The sequence below is a fragment of the Triturus cristatus genome, chromosome 3_2, assembly GCF_964204655.1.
Source record: "Triturus cristatus chromosome 3_2, aTriCri1.1, whole genome shotgun sequence".
NCBI classification, from domain to species: Eukaryota; Metazoa; Chordata; class Amphibia; order Caudata; family Salamandridae; genus Triturus; species Triturus cristatus.
Window position 1 is genome coordinate 866123232 of NC_140584.1, and position 13496 is coordinate 866136727.

The window sequence follows — 13496 nt, forward strand, 5'->3', positions numbered from 1 at the left end:
ATTTAGGGAAATCATTAGTAAATGATAAAATATACTGTCGGGTCCATGGGGCATGTACATATTCCCCTCTGGAACCTCTCTCATTGGGTACAATCTTTCAGCCTTCTCTGTTTCTTTCATCAAATATTCAGATGTCGATCGATTTGTCTGTGCTTCTTCTTTTTTCTTTGTCCATCTCACTTTACATCTGTCTAAATCTCCCCATTTTTGTAATATCGTCATCAACTCCTTAATCTGTAATTTTCTTCTTGACATATTCATGTTTTCCAAATCTTTATCAGAAAATTCATGCTCGATAGGGGTTCTGCAACACCTTGGATCTCCCTATCTCTATTCACATTTCAGAGGCCAAATTTGTCAATTTTTCATGAAATATTTTCGTGTTTCGGGTTATGCTTCTGCAATTGAACAGCAACTCTTCCTCACTATAGTTGTTTAACCTATCCAGTCCTACATTTCCAGCTATAATTTCTTCTAATTCAACCCTTAATTTGAAAATGTCTAATATTTTCGGTGGTGGGTTTGGTTTCTCTGTTTCTTGTGCCCATCTTTCTATTTCTTCTGGGGTAACGATTGTGGCACTTTTCGTCACTCTGGATGTCTCTATTTGTACTTATTTTGAGCAACCTGGAGTGTCCCTCCTGGGTGTGTCATTTATTTGCCCTCTTATCGGTAAGTTCATTAATTAAATCACTGACTCACATTCACTAGCTTGGTCATCAATTATTATTTTCTCTTTTCTAGGTTCAATGATGGGAGTAGTCATGACAGGTGTTTTAGGACAATTCGATTATCCCCATACAATCCCCAGACCTATGGTCACTGGTATAGTCAAAGCTTCAGGATGCGCGTTTAACTGGGTAATTTTCTGTATTAATTCACTTCAATTTTTATTTATCGCTTCCCTTTCTGTTTCTTGAAGTACCCTCTCCATTTCATGTACTACCTGTGGAACTAAAGGTATAACTAGAATTGGGGCACTCGGGGTAGTTCTATTAGATCTTTCTTGATAAGGCGGAGGATTTTTCATTAAAATATCTTCTAAATAATCATCTTCTGAGTCTCCACTACCTGCCATTGGTAAGTGCTTTGTTTTCTCTGTGCATTTACCTCCTGTCTGTTCCTCAGCCATCAACACAGGATATAATCCTTCTGTTACCATGGCTTGCCTCCACTGTTTCATCTGCCTTTCTCAGGTTTCGCGTGGAAATTTGGGATAAAATCTGCTCAAGTTTCTGTCACTTCTTGATCTATTGCACTCAAATGCTTCAGTCTCCCATTCTTCTAATGCCTCATACTGTGTTAATCTGGGTCTGGGTTCTAATTCGTTCATTCTAGTACGTAAGTTATATAGGATTCTTCCATTAAATGTTCCAGACTCTGGGAAAGCTAATATTCCATCATTTTTTGTATATTCTATCCAATTTTCTAACCATACACAGGTATGATTGCCTCTCCCTATCATCATGTAGGATGCGGGCGTTTTTGGGGGAGGAATAAGAATTCCTTCTCTAGTTTTAATGGGTTTATCCTTTTTTTTTTAAAATTAATAATTTTCTGCATAAATGACATTTTCCTTTCCTCTCCATAGATTTTTCGAGATCTTCCTTTCATGTACTGTTCGTGGGCAAATACTAAGTACCGTCTATCTGGACGATTCCCTATAAAAGTAGGATCATGTCTCCACATGCAAGACCCACTATCAATTATTATTATGGCTTCTATTTTTCAACTAATCAAATGTTCACTTTTAATTTAACAATTGACCAATACCAGCGTGGATTCTTATTCTTCTCACCAATCGGATTCTGATCTCTTACGTGTTTAGCCAATGCTAGCGCGGCTCTCTGTGACGTCAGTATCACTCCTTCTTACTGACCCCTCCTTTACAATTCTTTGCGTCAGTCACACGCCCGCTCTTCCAACCAATCCCAGCGCGGCCCGATGTGACGTCAGTGCAGCACTCGCAACTGACTCCTCCTTTACAAGGTAATGTGAAAACTTATTTTCTTCAATATACGTGTAATTTTCATTAATTAACAACATAGAAACATTTGCTACTTTGTTTGATCCTCTAAATTCAAAGAATAGTCTATTTCTTTTGCTGCAAGTAAAACCTTTCCGCTTACTCTTCACACACTACGAGTAAAACCTTTCCGCTTACTCTTCACTCAAGCATCAGAGAACCTGCTACTCCTTCAGTATTACCCTTTCTAGGTGATATAAGACCAAAGTTTCACCAGCGAACTCTTTTGCTACCAATTACTCTTACTTTTATATGAAAGAAAATAATCCCTAAATCAGTGCTTCTAGTCCTGCATAACTTTCAGCACCTACTTGATCCAGACAAGTAACCTCACTGCAGTGTGGCTTCCATTCGCCACCCGCTTTTCAATATTCCTGGGAATTTCCAGACAACATATAACATGATACAAACTGGTGTTAGTACATAAATCAATAATTCAATCCACAATATTTTCTACCTAACTAACTAGAACTCTAAACCATAGCTCTGCTATCAAGAAATACTGATCCAGCAGATTACCAGCTTGGGTAACTCACACACCATATACTCACCTGGGCCCATAAACATTCATACAAATAAGCTAGTAGTACCGCCGGAGTCAATATTGGTTTTACCTGCAAGATTTTGTTATCTTTACCCAAATCTTAACCATCCAATCTCCTTTTTTAAAATTTATTTAAAAAAAAAAATATTTTTTATTGTCAAAAAGAAGTACAGTCATGCAGTCCAGCAAGGTATACATAAACAAAGCATCACTAAAAAACAAACACGGAGAAAACAAAAAACAAGAAAGAAAATGAGAAAGAAAAACCAAAACCAAACCCCAAAGACCAAAAACCCACGATGATGGGATTTCTTCTGAGCCATTTCCAAACTATATGTTAATATAGCCATTATAATTGATTAGCTGGCTTTAAGCAGATGTTTTAGAGCTCTTTCAAACCGCCCCAGACGGACCTATATTTTTGCAGCGCTTGAACTCCCCTAGCTTTGGCCAGCACCCTTTCCCTTGCTCCAGTTTCTTTAAGAATTAGCCTCCATTCCATCTCCGTAGTGGGTTTAGGGGAGATCCAGGCTCTAGCTATCGCCAACCGGGCAGCAACCAGCATAATTGTCAATATAGGCCCATTCCACTCACAATCATCCTTATATCCTAACATCTTTTCAGTTACTGAGAGCATGAGGTCCCTGCCTAGTCTATTTTCAATTGCTCCTAATATCTTATCCCAAAACACCTTCAGCGAAGGACACAGGACAAACATATGCACAATACCTGCAGCATGTAGCCCGCATTTAGGCCAGTTCTGACGTGTCCCTCCATGAGTCCTCCCCATACAGCCCCACCTTGAGACCATCTGGCAATCCTTTTCGGTGTATAATAAAGCAAGCAAAGTGTCCGAAATTGCTGCAGCCATTGACTCACAGAATGTACAGGTTGGGCAATAGTATCTAGAGCTATCCTCATGTTCTCGATAGTAATATTTTCCCACAGAGTCTCACTCCACTTGAGCGCCAGTTTCTCACACCCCTCTGTCCTGTTTTGATAAAGAATATGGTACGCCTTACTAATGGTTGACTGCTGGTTCTGAGTATACATACACTCCCACATGTCTGACCCGGCAACCCTCCGGACTTCCAGACTTCTAAGTAGTCCCTAACCTGTAGATATTTAAAAAACAGTCATTTTTGCCGCCCGAAGATTCTCAAATGTCTTGAAGCCATTACGATCGTATAGTTGTCCCAGGGAGTACACCGTATACCTGACCCACTGATGGGCCGTACCGTCTTGAAAAATTCCAGGCAGCATTGGGTTCCCCCACAGAGGGAGTCTACTATGAATAGAAGAAAGAGAAAGTCTAGTGTTAATGCCCTGTCATATATATATATATATATATATATATATATATATATATATATATATATATATATATATATATATACACAATCCCTGATGTTCTTTAACCGTACGCGTTTAAAATAGTTGGGGTCGTTAATTCGATACAAAAACATCTGGCTCTCTACCCCAAGAACCAGCCAATGCCAGGAATCCGTTTGGTTCAAAAGGCTCCGTAAGCGGCCAACAAAAGCAGACAGAAAATAAAGTTTAAAATCAGGAAGGTCTAAGCCACCTTGATTGTATGGGAGCTTCATCAATTCAATAGCCCGTCTTGCCTTCTTATAGCCCCATATGAAACTACTAAAAACTCAGTCAAGTTTCCTAAAAAAAACATTCAGAATACGTAGCGGGATGGACCTGAAGAGATAAAGAAACTTGGAAAGTATCTTCATTTTAATCACGTTGCATCTGCCCAGGATGCTTAATGGGAGTTTGTGCCACAGCTTCAATTGTTTGGTAACTTTAGTTAATAGAGAGACATAATTTAGAGAATGTATAAGCTCAATTTTAGAAGACATTTGTACCCCAAGATATGTAACCCTCGGGGACACCCCTTCAATTGCGTCCTCCGGCTGAAAATTAAGCAGAACTTGAGTTTTATTCCTATTCAACTTATATCCGTAAAAACATCCGAACTGTTTTGCCTCTCTATCTATATTTTCTATAGCCTTCTTTGGGTTTTCCGTGAAAATAGCTATATCATCGGCATATGCCGTGAGCTTAAGGGGGTGCTGTTCAATGGGCAAATAAAATTATTAACCAAAAGTGCCCGGATAAATGGCTCTATATAAAGAGCAAATAAAAGAGGGGAGAGGAGGCAGCCCTGCCTCGTACCGCACCGGATGGGAAAAGGGATAGTTTGAACATTCAAGTACAGTAGCTTAGCCATCGGGTTATGATACATAGACGCTACAGGTTTTCGAAAATTTTCCTTAACCCCAAATGCAGTGAGTGTTGCCCAGAGATAATCCCAGGCCACCCGGTCGAATGCCTTTTCTGCATCCAATAAGACCATGCCCAATTCAATCTTTAACTTCCCAGCAACATCGAAAGCAGCTATTGCCGTATTTACAAGGGCGGTGGTATCTCTCCCATGAATAAACCCATGTTGCTGGGGAGAAACCAGGCTGGCCATCATTGGCGCTAACCCGGTGGCCAGTATCTTAGCAAACACCTTTGCATCTGCATTAATTAATGAAATTGGGCGGTACGAGGCCCGTTCCTCCGGAGCCTTATCTTTCTTTAAAAAGAAGATTATATTGGCCATATTCCATGAGTCAGGAACGCGTCCTGTGTTCCCAACTTGAGAAATTACATCCCGCAGTACCGGGGCGAGAAAGCTTTTACAACACTTATAAAGCTCCGTGGGGAGGGCATCATCCCCCGCCACCTTCCCTGATGATAACCCCCCCGATTGCCCCCAGAACCTCTTCCACTGTGATCTCCTGTTCTAATAGGAGAGAATCTTCTTCTGTCAGAGTCGGCAAGTACTCCCCTGTAAATAGCTCTGCATATCAGTTAAGTCTTGCCCTAAATCTGGAGAATACAATTGCTGGTAAAAGATAGAAATCTGATTAGCATCCTCCTGGGGGCATCTATAAAGGACTCCCCCCTCCCCTTTTATAGCCTTGATCTTAGTTTTAAGACGATTATCCATAAGTTGATGGGCTAGGACTTTCCCGATCCTATCGCCATATTCATACTGTAATGTCTTATGTTTGGCAAAGCACACTGCCACTTTTTCTTTTAAGAGCCTATTTATCACAGCCTTCTGCTTCAAAAGCGAAATATACAGAAGGTCTTGATCTGCTTTTTGGAAACAAACTGCCTCAGCATGCTGAAGTTCGCAGATAATGAGCTTTTGATAAGCGTCTTTGGTTTGTCTCTCCCGTTCCTTATTCTGTTGACGAACGAACTGCTGAGTAACTCCCCTAATAAATGCTTTCATAGCATCCCAAACAACCCAAAGCGGGGCCGAACCTATATTATCTGTAAGATAATCCGAATTTAAAAAAAATAAAAATCTCTGTAGCCAAATACCTTGGAAAAGTAAATAAACAAGCAGCTTTAATAACGGGTTTAGCTTGAAAAGAAAAAATTATGGGGTTGTGATTGAATGTGATCCTAGGACATATCTCCATGTCAGCCCCTGACAAAATAGTATCTGAAGCCCAGGCCATATCAATCCTTGAATACTGCCGATGGGGCGTTGAGTAGTATGTATAGCCCGGCTTGTTTGGATACAGAACCCGCCATGCATCCTGTAAAGAATATAATCTCCCTAATTCTAGAATAGAAACTCTCACCTTCATCGTTCTTGGGGCAAGCGGCTGACTAGTGGAGTCTATACCATAATTGATAACACAGTTAAAATCTCCCATCAAAACCATCACCCCTTGCCATCCCACTAATTTTAAACAAATATCATCAAATATAGTCGGGTCATCAACATTCGGGCCATATAGACCACAAAAAACATATCTCACAGTATTAATTTCAATTTGAGCAATGGCCCATCTTCCCCTTTGATCTGCTAAAACTTTGTGAACTAGGCAATCTAATGTTTTTGATATTAGGATAGCAGCCCCCCTAATTGACACATTCTGAGAAGTACATACAGCATTCTGAAATCTCAGTTGTTCAAGAATACCCCGGTCTTTATATGCTAAATGTGTTTTGGTTAAAAGTACTAAGTGGGGTTTATATGCCTTAAGCTCTTCTCGCACTAACTGTCTTTTAGGTCCTCTATTCAATCCAGGTACATTCCAAGCTAAGCACCTGATTAATGCCATAACTGTTTAATAATATCAAACTTCAAAACAAAAATAATAGTATCCATTATTCTCCCACCACCTCGAATAAGACTGCAAACCTTCTTTTTTACTTTTTCCCTTTTTATACCCCCCTGCATCCCTAGAACATCTCCCCCCCTCCTTGAAGCCATCCAGCCCATCCCCTCCCCGTTTCCCAAAGAAGGAATCACCCCCCCCCCCCCAACAGCTGCCGCTGAATATGACAGGTGACATCTCAGCGCCCCACAAAGCCCAACCCCCAGCTGGCCCTTCATAAACTAAAAAAAAGAAAAGGGATACGAGGCAGCTTACACCCTTACTTTATGCCTACTGTCCCCCACACCATCCTAGCGTGGTTATAATATAATTCTGCTCAGCTCTTATCCAACCCCTACAACCTAGTAGCCAGAAAATAGAAGATAGAAAATAGGAACCAAAGGAACCAATGGGCTTAAGACAAAAAAAGAAAAAAAAAAGGGGGAGGAGGAACCTCAAGTTTATAACGATCAGCATAGCCAAGGCAGTCCACCTGGTGTTCATACTAATAATAGTCAAACAGCCTGCCACTTTGTCAGCGCCAATTTAGCCTCCAAGTCCAAGGCAAAAAATAATAATAACTTTCAGCCTTGCAGGTTCCTCCAGAAACACTTGAGCCCCAGTCGCCTTGAGTGGATCAATAAGTTGTCTCATCTTCCACCTTTTTTCCATGGTTGCGCGGCTTAAGTCTGATCTGAAGAATATTGATAAAGAGTCCACTGCCACGGGAGAATTAGGACGAGCCTTAAAAGACAGTGCTTGTCTCAACAAAAATTTCCCCCAAAAAATCTAAATAGGACGAGGATACCGGGCATTAGACCTTTGTATGGTTAAGGGGAGCCTGTGTGCTCTTTGAACTTGGCAGTCTCAATCCCAATCCGATAGGTCGGGAAAGCCCTTTTGGAGGAGTTGGACCACAAAGGCACGGGGGTCTGTATCCTTCTTGCCCTCCGTCCCCCCAAATAATCTTCGATTATTTCTTCTTTGCCTGTTTCCCAGGTCCTCAATCTTAGCATGACAAGCCTGGAGCTGTTGCTCGTGTGACTGAACAGTCTGTACAATTGGAGTGACTGACTCTTCTGCTTCCACAACCTTGCTTTGTAACTCCATCACATCCTTTGATATATTAGCCACCGTATTCGTTACCTCATCGAGTGACATCTTAATACTTAGATAGTCCACCCTGACCTGTGCATGATGGCCCTGAGTCACACATTGTTGTTCTTGCAGCACCTGTAATATTGCTGCAAGTGAAGGTTCCCTCACCATGCGCAGATCTCCTCCTGTCTCAACCTCTGCCGCCGATGAAGCTGTCTGTGCATTATTAGCCACCTCCATACTGGGTGCGTGCAGACTGTCTGAGCTAATTAGAGAATAAATCAGGGATATCTCTTGCTCTACTCCAGCCTCACTATTTCCGTTGCAAGCTGTACTTTCCATGCCTTGGCTCTTGACTAAGTTAGTGCCAGACAAACGTGAGATACGATTAGCCATGAGACCCTCATAACACGTCTGAAAACAGCACAATTGCATGAATCAGCATGTGCACTCATCACCTCATATCTAGAGAACAGAACGTTCTCTATAGAATCAGGAGAAGCAAAATCTAATCAATTCAACCTACCATGTGGAGTCCCACAGGGTTCATCGATTAGCCCCACTCTTTTTAACTTATACGTCACCCCCCTCGCACAACTAATAAGGGACTGTGGATTCACCCCAATATCCTACGCCGACGACACCCAAATAGTGGTGTCAATAAATGAAGACGTAGAGAACACAGCAGAAAAATTTCAAATCTGCATGCAAAAAATAAGCCAATGGATGAGAACAAATTGTCTAAAATTGAATGGAGACAAAAGTGAGGTCATGATCCTAGGAGGGGACAAAAAAATCTGGTCCCATTCATGGTGGCCAAAAGAACTAGGAGGATGTCCTGAACCAACGGAGAAGGTAAAAAACCTAGGAATTACTCTAGACACTAATCTCTCCTTTGACGCCCAAGCGAATAAATTGGCATCATCCCTGTGGTACATTTTAAAAATGATTAAAAAAATACTACCCTACATACCACTTGACTCACGAAAGACAGTGGTGACAGCATTGGCCATGTCCAGATTGGACTACGGGAACGGCCTATACGCTGGAGCCAGAAAAAAAATTCTAACCAAACTTCAACGTTTGCAGAATGCAGCAGCCAGGCTGATATTAGGTACACCTAAATTTGAAAGAATCAGCCACAAACTTAGAGACCTACATTGGCTGCCAATCGAAAAACGAATACAATTTAAAATACTGTGCCTAGCATATAAAGCTACCAATGGAACCGGATCCCAATTTTTAAAAACTCATCTAAAAATATATGAGCCAAATAGAACCCTCAGATCTGGCCAAAAGAAAATAATTGCGGTACCAAGATTCAAGAGAGCAAACTGGGGAGGAAGAAGCTTCCTGGTACATACAGCGAGAATCTGGAACAAACTACCGCTAGATATAAAAACTAGTCCATCACTGATATCTTTCAGAAAGCAAGTAAAAACGTGGCTGTTCTCGGCATATCCCTAAACTAAACACCTCAAGAGTCAGAGTCAAATCACAGCGCCAAGACGCCTATGGGCAATCGCGCGCTTTACAAATGCAAAAATCAAATCAAATCAAATCAGATCATCACCCTGACTTCCCCCTTAGCCTATACCCACTTCCTTAGTGGACTGTTCTCTAATCCTCGGTGTGCACCAGAGCTAGTATACAGAGTCCCCCCTTGAAGGTCAATGGATTTCCCGTGAATTTTAGTGATTTTAAGGTTTTTTCTCCTTTTCTTTTGACTTGTCGCTGGAGTATTGTGAGCATTGTGTGGATCTTCTTGATGATTCTTTGAGTTTATGGCCCCCCCCCGAACCGGGCTTGTTTAAACTTATCTTCTGCTGGTTAGCCGTCGCCTGAGATTGATCGAGTACACTACTCTGATTAGCTTGATTCATTTGTATATCATTATTAGAACCGTCGGTCTCAGGGCTAAAAACTTCACATTTTTGACCAATATTACCAGGGCTTTCTCACTGTTGCTGCCTGGCTGACTCATGATCAATATTTCTCCAATATTATCCATTTCACAGTCAAAGCCTCCCCCAAACCTTGCAAGTCCACTCTCTCCCTTTGATCCAGACTAACAGGCAGCTCCCGCTCGGCAACAGGTTCCTCTTCCACCCTATCCACGAAGTTCTCCAATGCCCTATTCTCAGCAGCATCCCTCTCACTTTCTTTAGCGGTCGGGCTACAATGTAGCGAAGCAAGCACAATAGCATCTGCTGTTGCAGCACGGAGCTCTCCTTCCGATATCAGCTCCACCGCATTACCTGCCTCTATGAGCCGTACTGCCGATCTGCCAGTTTTAATCAGAGCGGCTTTAGCCCCACTTTTCGGATAGTCCTCAGTCTGCGGAAGAGGTTGTAGTCCCGTAAGACAAGCAGCCCGAGTCGTTTTCGCCGCGTTCTTCGGTGGCGCCTTGTCCACCCTCGGCTCTGTTTCTCCTGAGGGAAGACGCGACCAATAGACTCCCGAGGGGAACAACCTTTACAACGCAACTTTTACAACGCACTGCCATTACAACGAAACTGTTACAACGCAAATGCATTGACAACGCATGCCATTACAACGCAAGTCTTTACATCGACTTGCACTAGATGGCGTGCTAACATTAAAAATAGTGTAGTTTACTATCCAAACACCTTCCCTACTGTTACGTGGACTGGAGTTAGAATAGTAAATTACACTTTTTTAATGTTAGCACGCCATCTAGTGCAAGTCGATGTAAAGACTTGCGTTGTAAATACTTGCGTTGTCACTGCATTTGCGTTGTAAAAATTTCGTTGTAACAGCATGCGTTGTAAAAGCATGCGTTGTAACATCATACATCCGACTCCCGAATTCACAGGAGCGGCGGGAATACGATGTGCGGCAAATTCTCCAGCAGGCTTGCCTCGAAGCCCCCCAATGCCGCCAAAGACTGCAACTGGATACAAGCATCTACGGCGTCAGGAACAGAATCCGAGTAATCGTTGTAAACTGCAGAGTTACCACCGGGATTTCCATATAGGTAAGCCTCTCAGTCACATCGGCATGTCAGCCAGACCAGCCGGGAGCCTGCGGGACTGCGAGACGCGGCGGCTCTAGTCCACCATCTTCCTTCTAGACCCATAAACATTCATACAAATAAGCTAGTAGTACCGCCAGAGTCAATATTGGTTTTACCTGCAAAATGTTGTTATCTTTACCCAAATCTTACCAATCCAATCTCCTTGACAATAAATTTCCTCTGGTCAAATAATCTAATAGCTAGTAGAATAGGCAGAAATAATATTTAAGGTTTTCTCCAATAATCACAGACTCAAAGAGTTTTAAAAGTTTTATCTAGTCAAAATTTTGGGAGTCAAAGATCAAATGCATGTAAACATCGGGTTCATTCAAGAAAAAAATCAAGTTTAGTTCAATATAAGTCTCATTAAAGTATTGTGATGACAGTACCTGAAGAGGGAGAAAACAGAGAGCAGGTACAAGGACAGAATTATATTTACCTAAGGTGTTAGATGAACCCAACTCCTTGAAGATGAGTCAGGTGGAGTCCACCAGGACAGGTGGAAGACAAAGGATCAGGACAGGTTCAGGATCAGGAAGGCGACCTCTTCTAAGTGCAACACCAGCGTCGCACCCCTCTCTGGTACTACTCTCCTCGATTTTCTTCCACGGCTCTCCTTCTAGATGATTGGATTATCGATCAGCATTTCGGTCTCTCGAGCAGGGACTCTGGCATCTGCAGGGTCTGAGACAGCGTCTCTGTTAGAGTCTGTGGCAGCATCGGTGTCGGGTCTGTGACTCTCTCTGAAAGACGAGTCTGACAGATCTCCAACTAACTTACCTCAATTATACTATTCTGTGTTCGTGTACCACCCCCAAATGTTTCAATATCGTGAATCCCCTATTTCTGATTGGACAGGGCAAGGAGGTGAGTTCATCACACCATGCTAAATGTAATATTTTACTGTGGGTTCATTGTTCAATGTTCCCACCCCTTAATTCATTTTCCCAAGCATTATTCCCACCCGCATTTCACGTTATAATCAATACATTGTATATAATTTGTTCAAAATTGCTTCCACTGTCCAGGTCAATGCGTTAAGTTCCAAAGGGATTCTTGCCAGCTTGACCTTGGCTGGGTTTCAACGGTGTCATCATAGTTCCGGGCAGGGTTTAGTGCGCGTGCGCACGGGTCAGGTGGGGTAGGGATTTCAGTCACCCTCCGAGGCCCAAATACGAACTAATAATAAAGTCAGAGAAAGACATGTTAGAATACGAAAATAAATGAATTCACTGTATATCACTTATCACTACTCTAATCCCATTTACTTATAAAAATCTTTCGCATAAGCAATTTAGTAGAACTTGCAAGGTTTAGTTTAAGCAAAAGCATGCGCATTAACATGTGAGTTACATGCGGCCATTTTAGAAGCTATTGCGCAGCTGCAAAAGTTTCCCTCCAAGCATAGAAAACGTCATACTACGTAGATGCAGTAGACGCATGCGCAGTGAAATTCCCACGTTCTGTCTGCCATTTTAGGACATTCTGGTTACTTGTTAGTAATACACATAGGCAAGCATTCCCTAGATACGATATATATTATTGTGTAATGCGATATTAGTATTCACAAACAGATTGATTGCGGTATTATACGTTATTTGAGAGGATTGCATCCAAGCAAGTTTCTTATTTATGAGACCTTGCTCCATCAGGTGACCATCCACCACTAGAGAACAAAGAATTGCTTTGGTGGTGGCTAGGTGTTACATTGCTAGACTTTGGTGAAGGAGGCTACTCAGAAGTTTAAGAACTGGTGCGGTAATATGGATTGGTGCATGGCCACTAAAAGGGAAATGTACAATAATATGGGATGCAGATGCACATTCTTTAAAATACGGAAGTCGGTAGGAATTTCATGATCTTGTGTGAAGGGATAAAAAGAATGATATTTTGCAGCAAAAACGATTGATGGGAGATAACTGCGGTGTGATAGCATGCCTGTGCAGAGTTTCTGGGGAGGTGTAAATATATTATTTCGAATATAATATTATATTCTAACTCAAGGTGATATATTGCATTGTACCCGTTGTGCTATTTGCAGATTCTGATTAATGTGGACATTGCGCCCCAGGAAATACTTGAGCTACTAATAATGTTTATTGTTTTATGTACTACTTCAAGGTTAAAACAATAAAACGTTTTTAAAATGGGGAAAAGAAAGGGGGTAGCAACAAATGAGGACTGATCTGGTGCCGAAACCACCTACCCACGTTTGCAGACCCTAGTGGTGATCTGTGTTTTGAGTCGCTCTTTTCCCCTCGGTGTCCTCTGCACCACATTACCTGCCAAGTTTTTCGATATTTCATGTTCTGGAATGATTTGGGAATCAAGTCACCCAAAGGTATCACCCATCAAGAATTTAGGATAGGCCTATTGCCCACCTCTCCTACTTCTTGGAGTTCTCCTAAGGTCTTGTAGAAATGGCCTTCCAAAGTCCCGAACTTTCTTTGTGGTGAACCCCAGATGGTGCTGAGAGTCTGCTTTTTAGGAGACAAGCCATTTCCACACTCTACCAAGACCCTCTAAGAGCATTCTTAGAAAGGGAGAAAGGCATCTCACACTCCCATCCACATTCAACCGTTTACTTACTCATACAAGACACATTGGCAG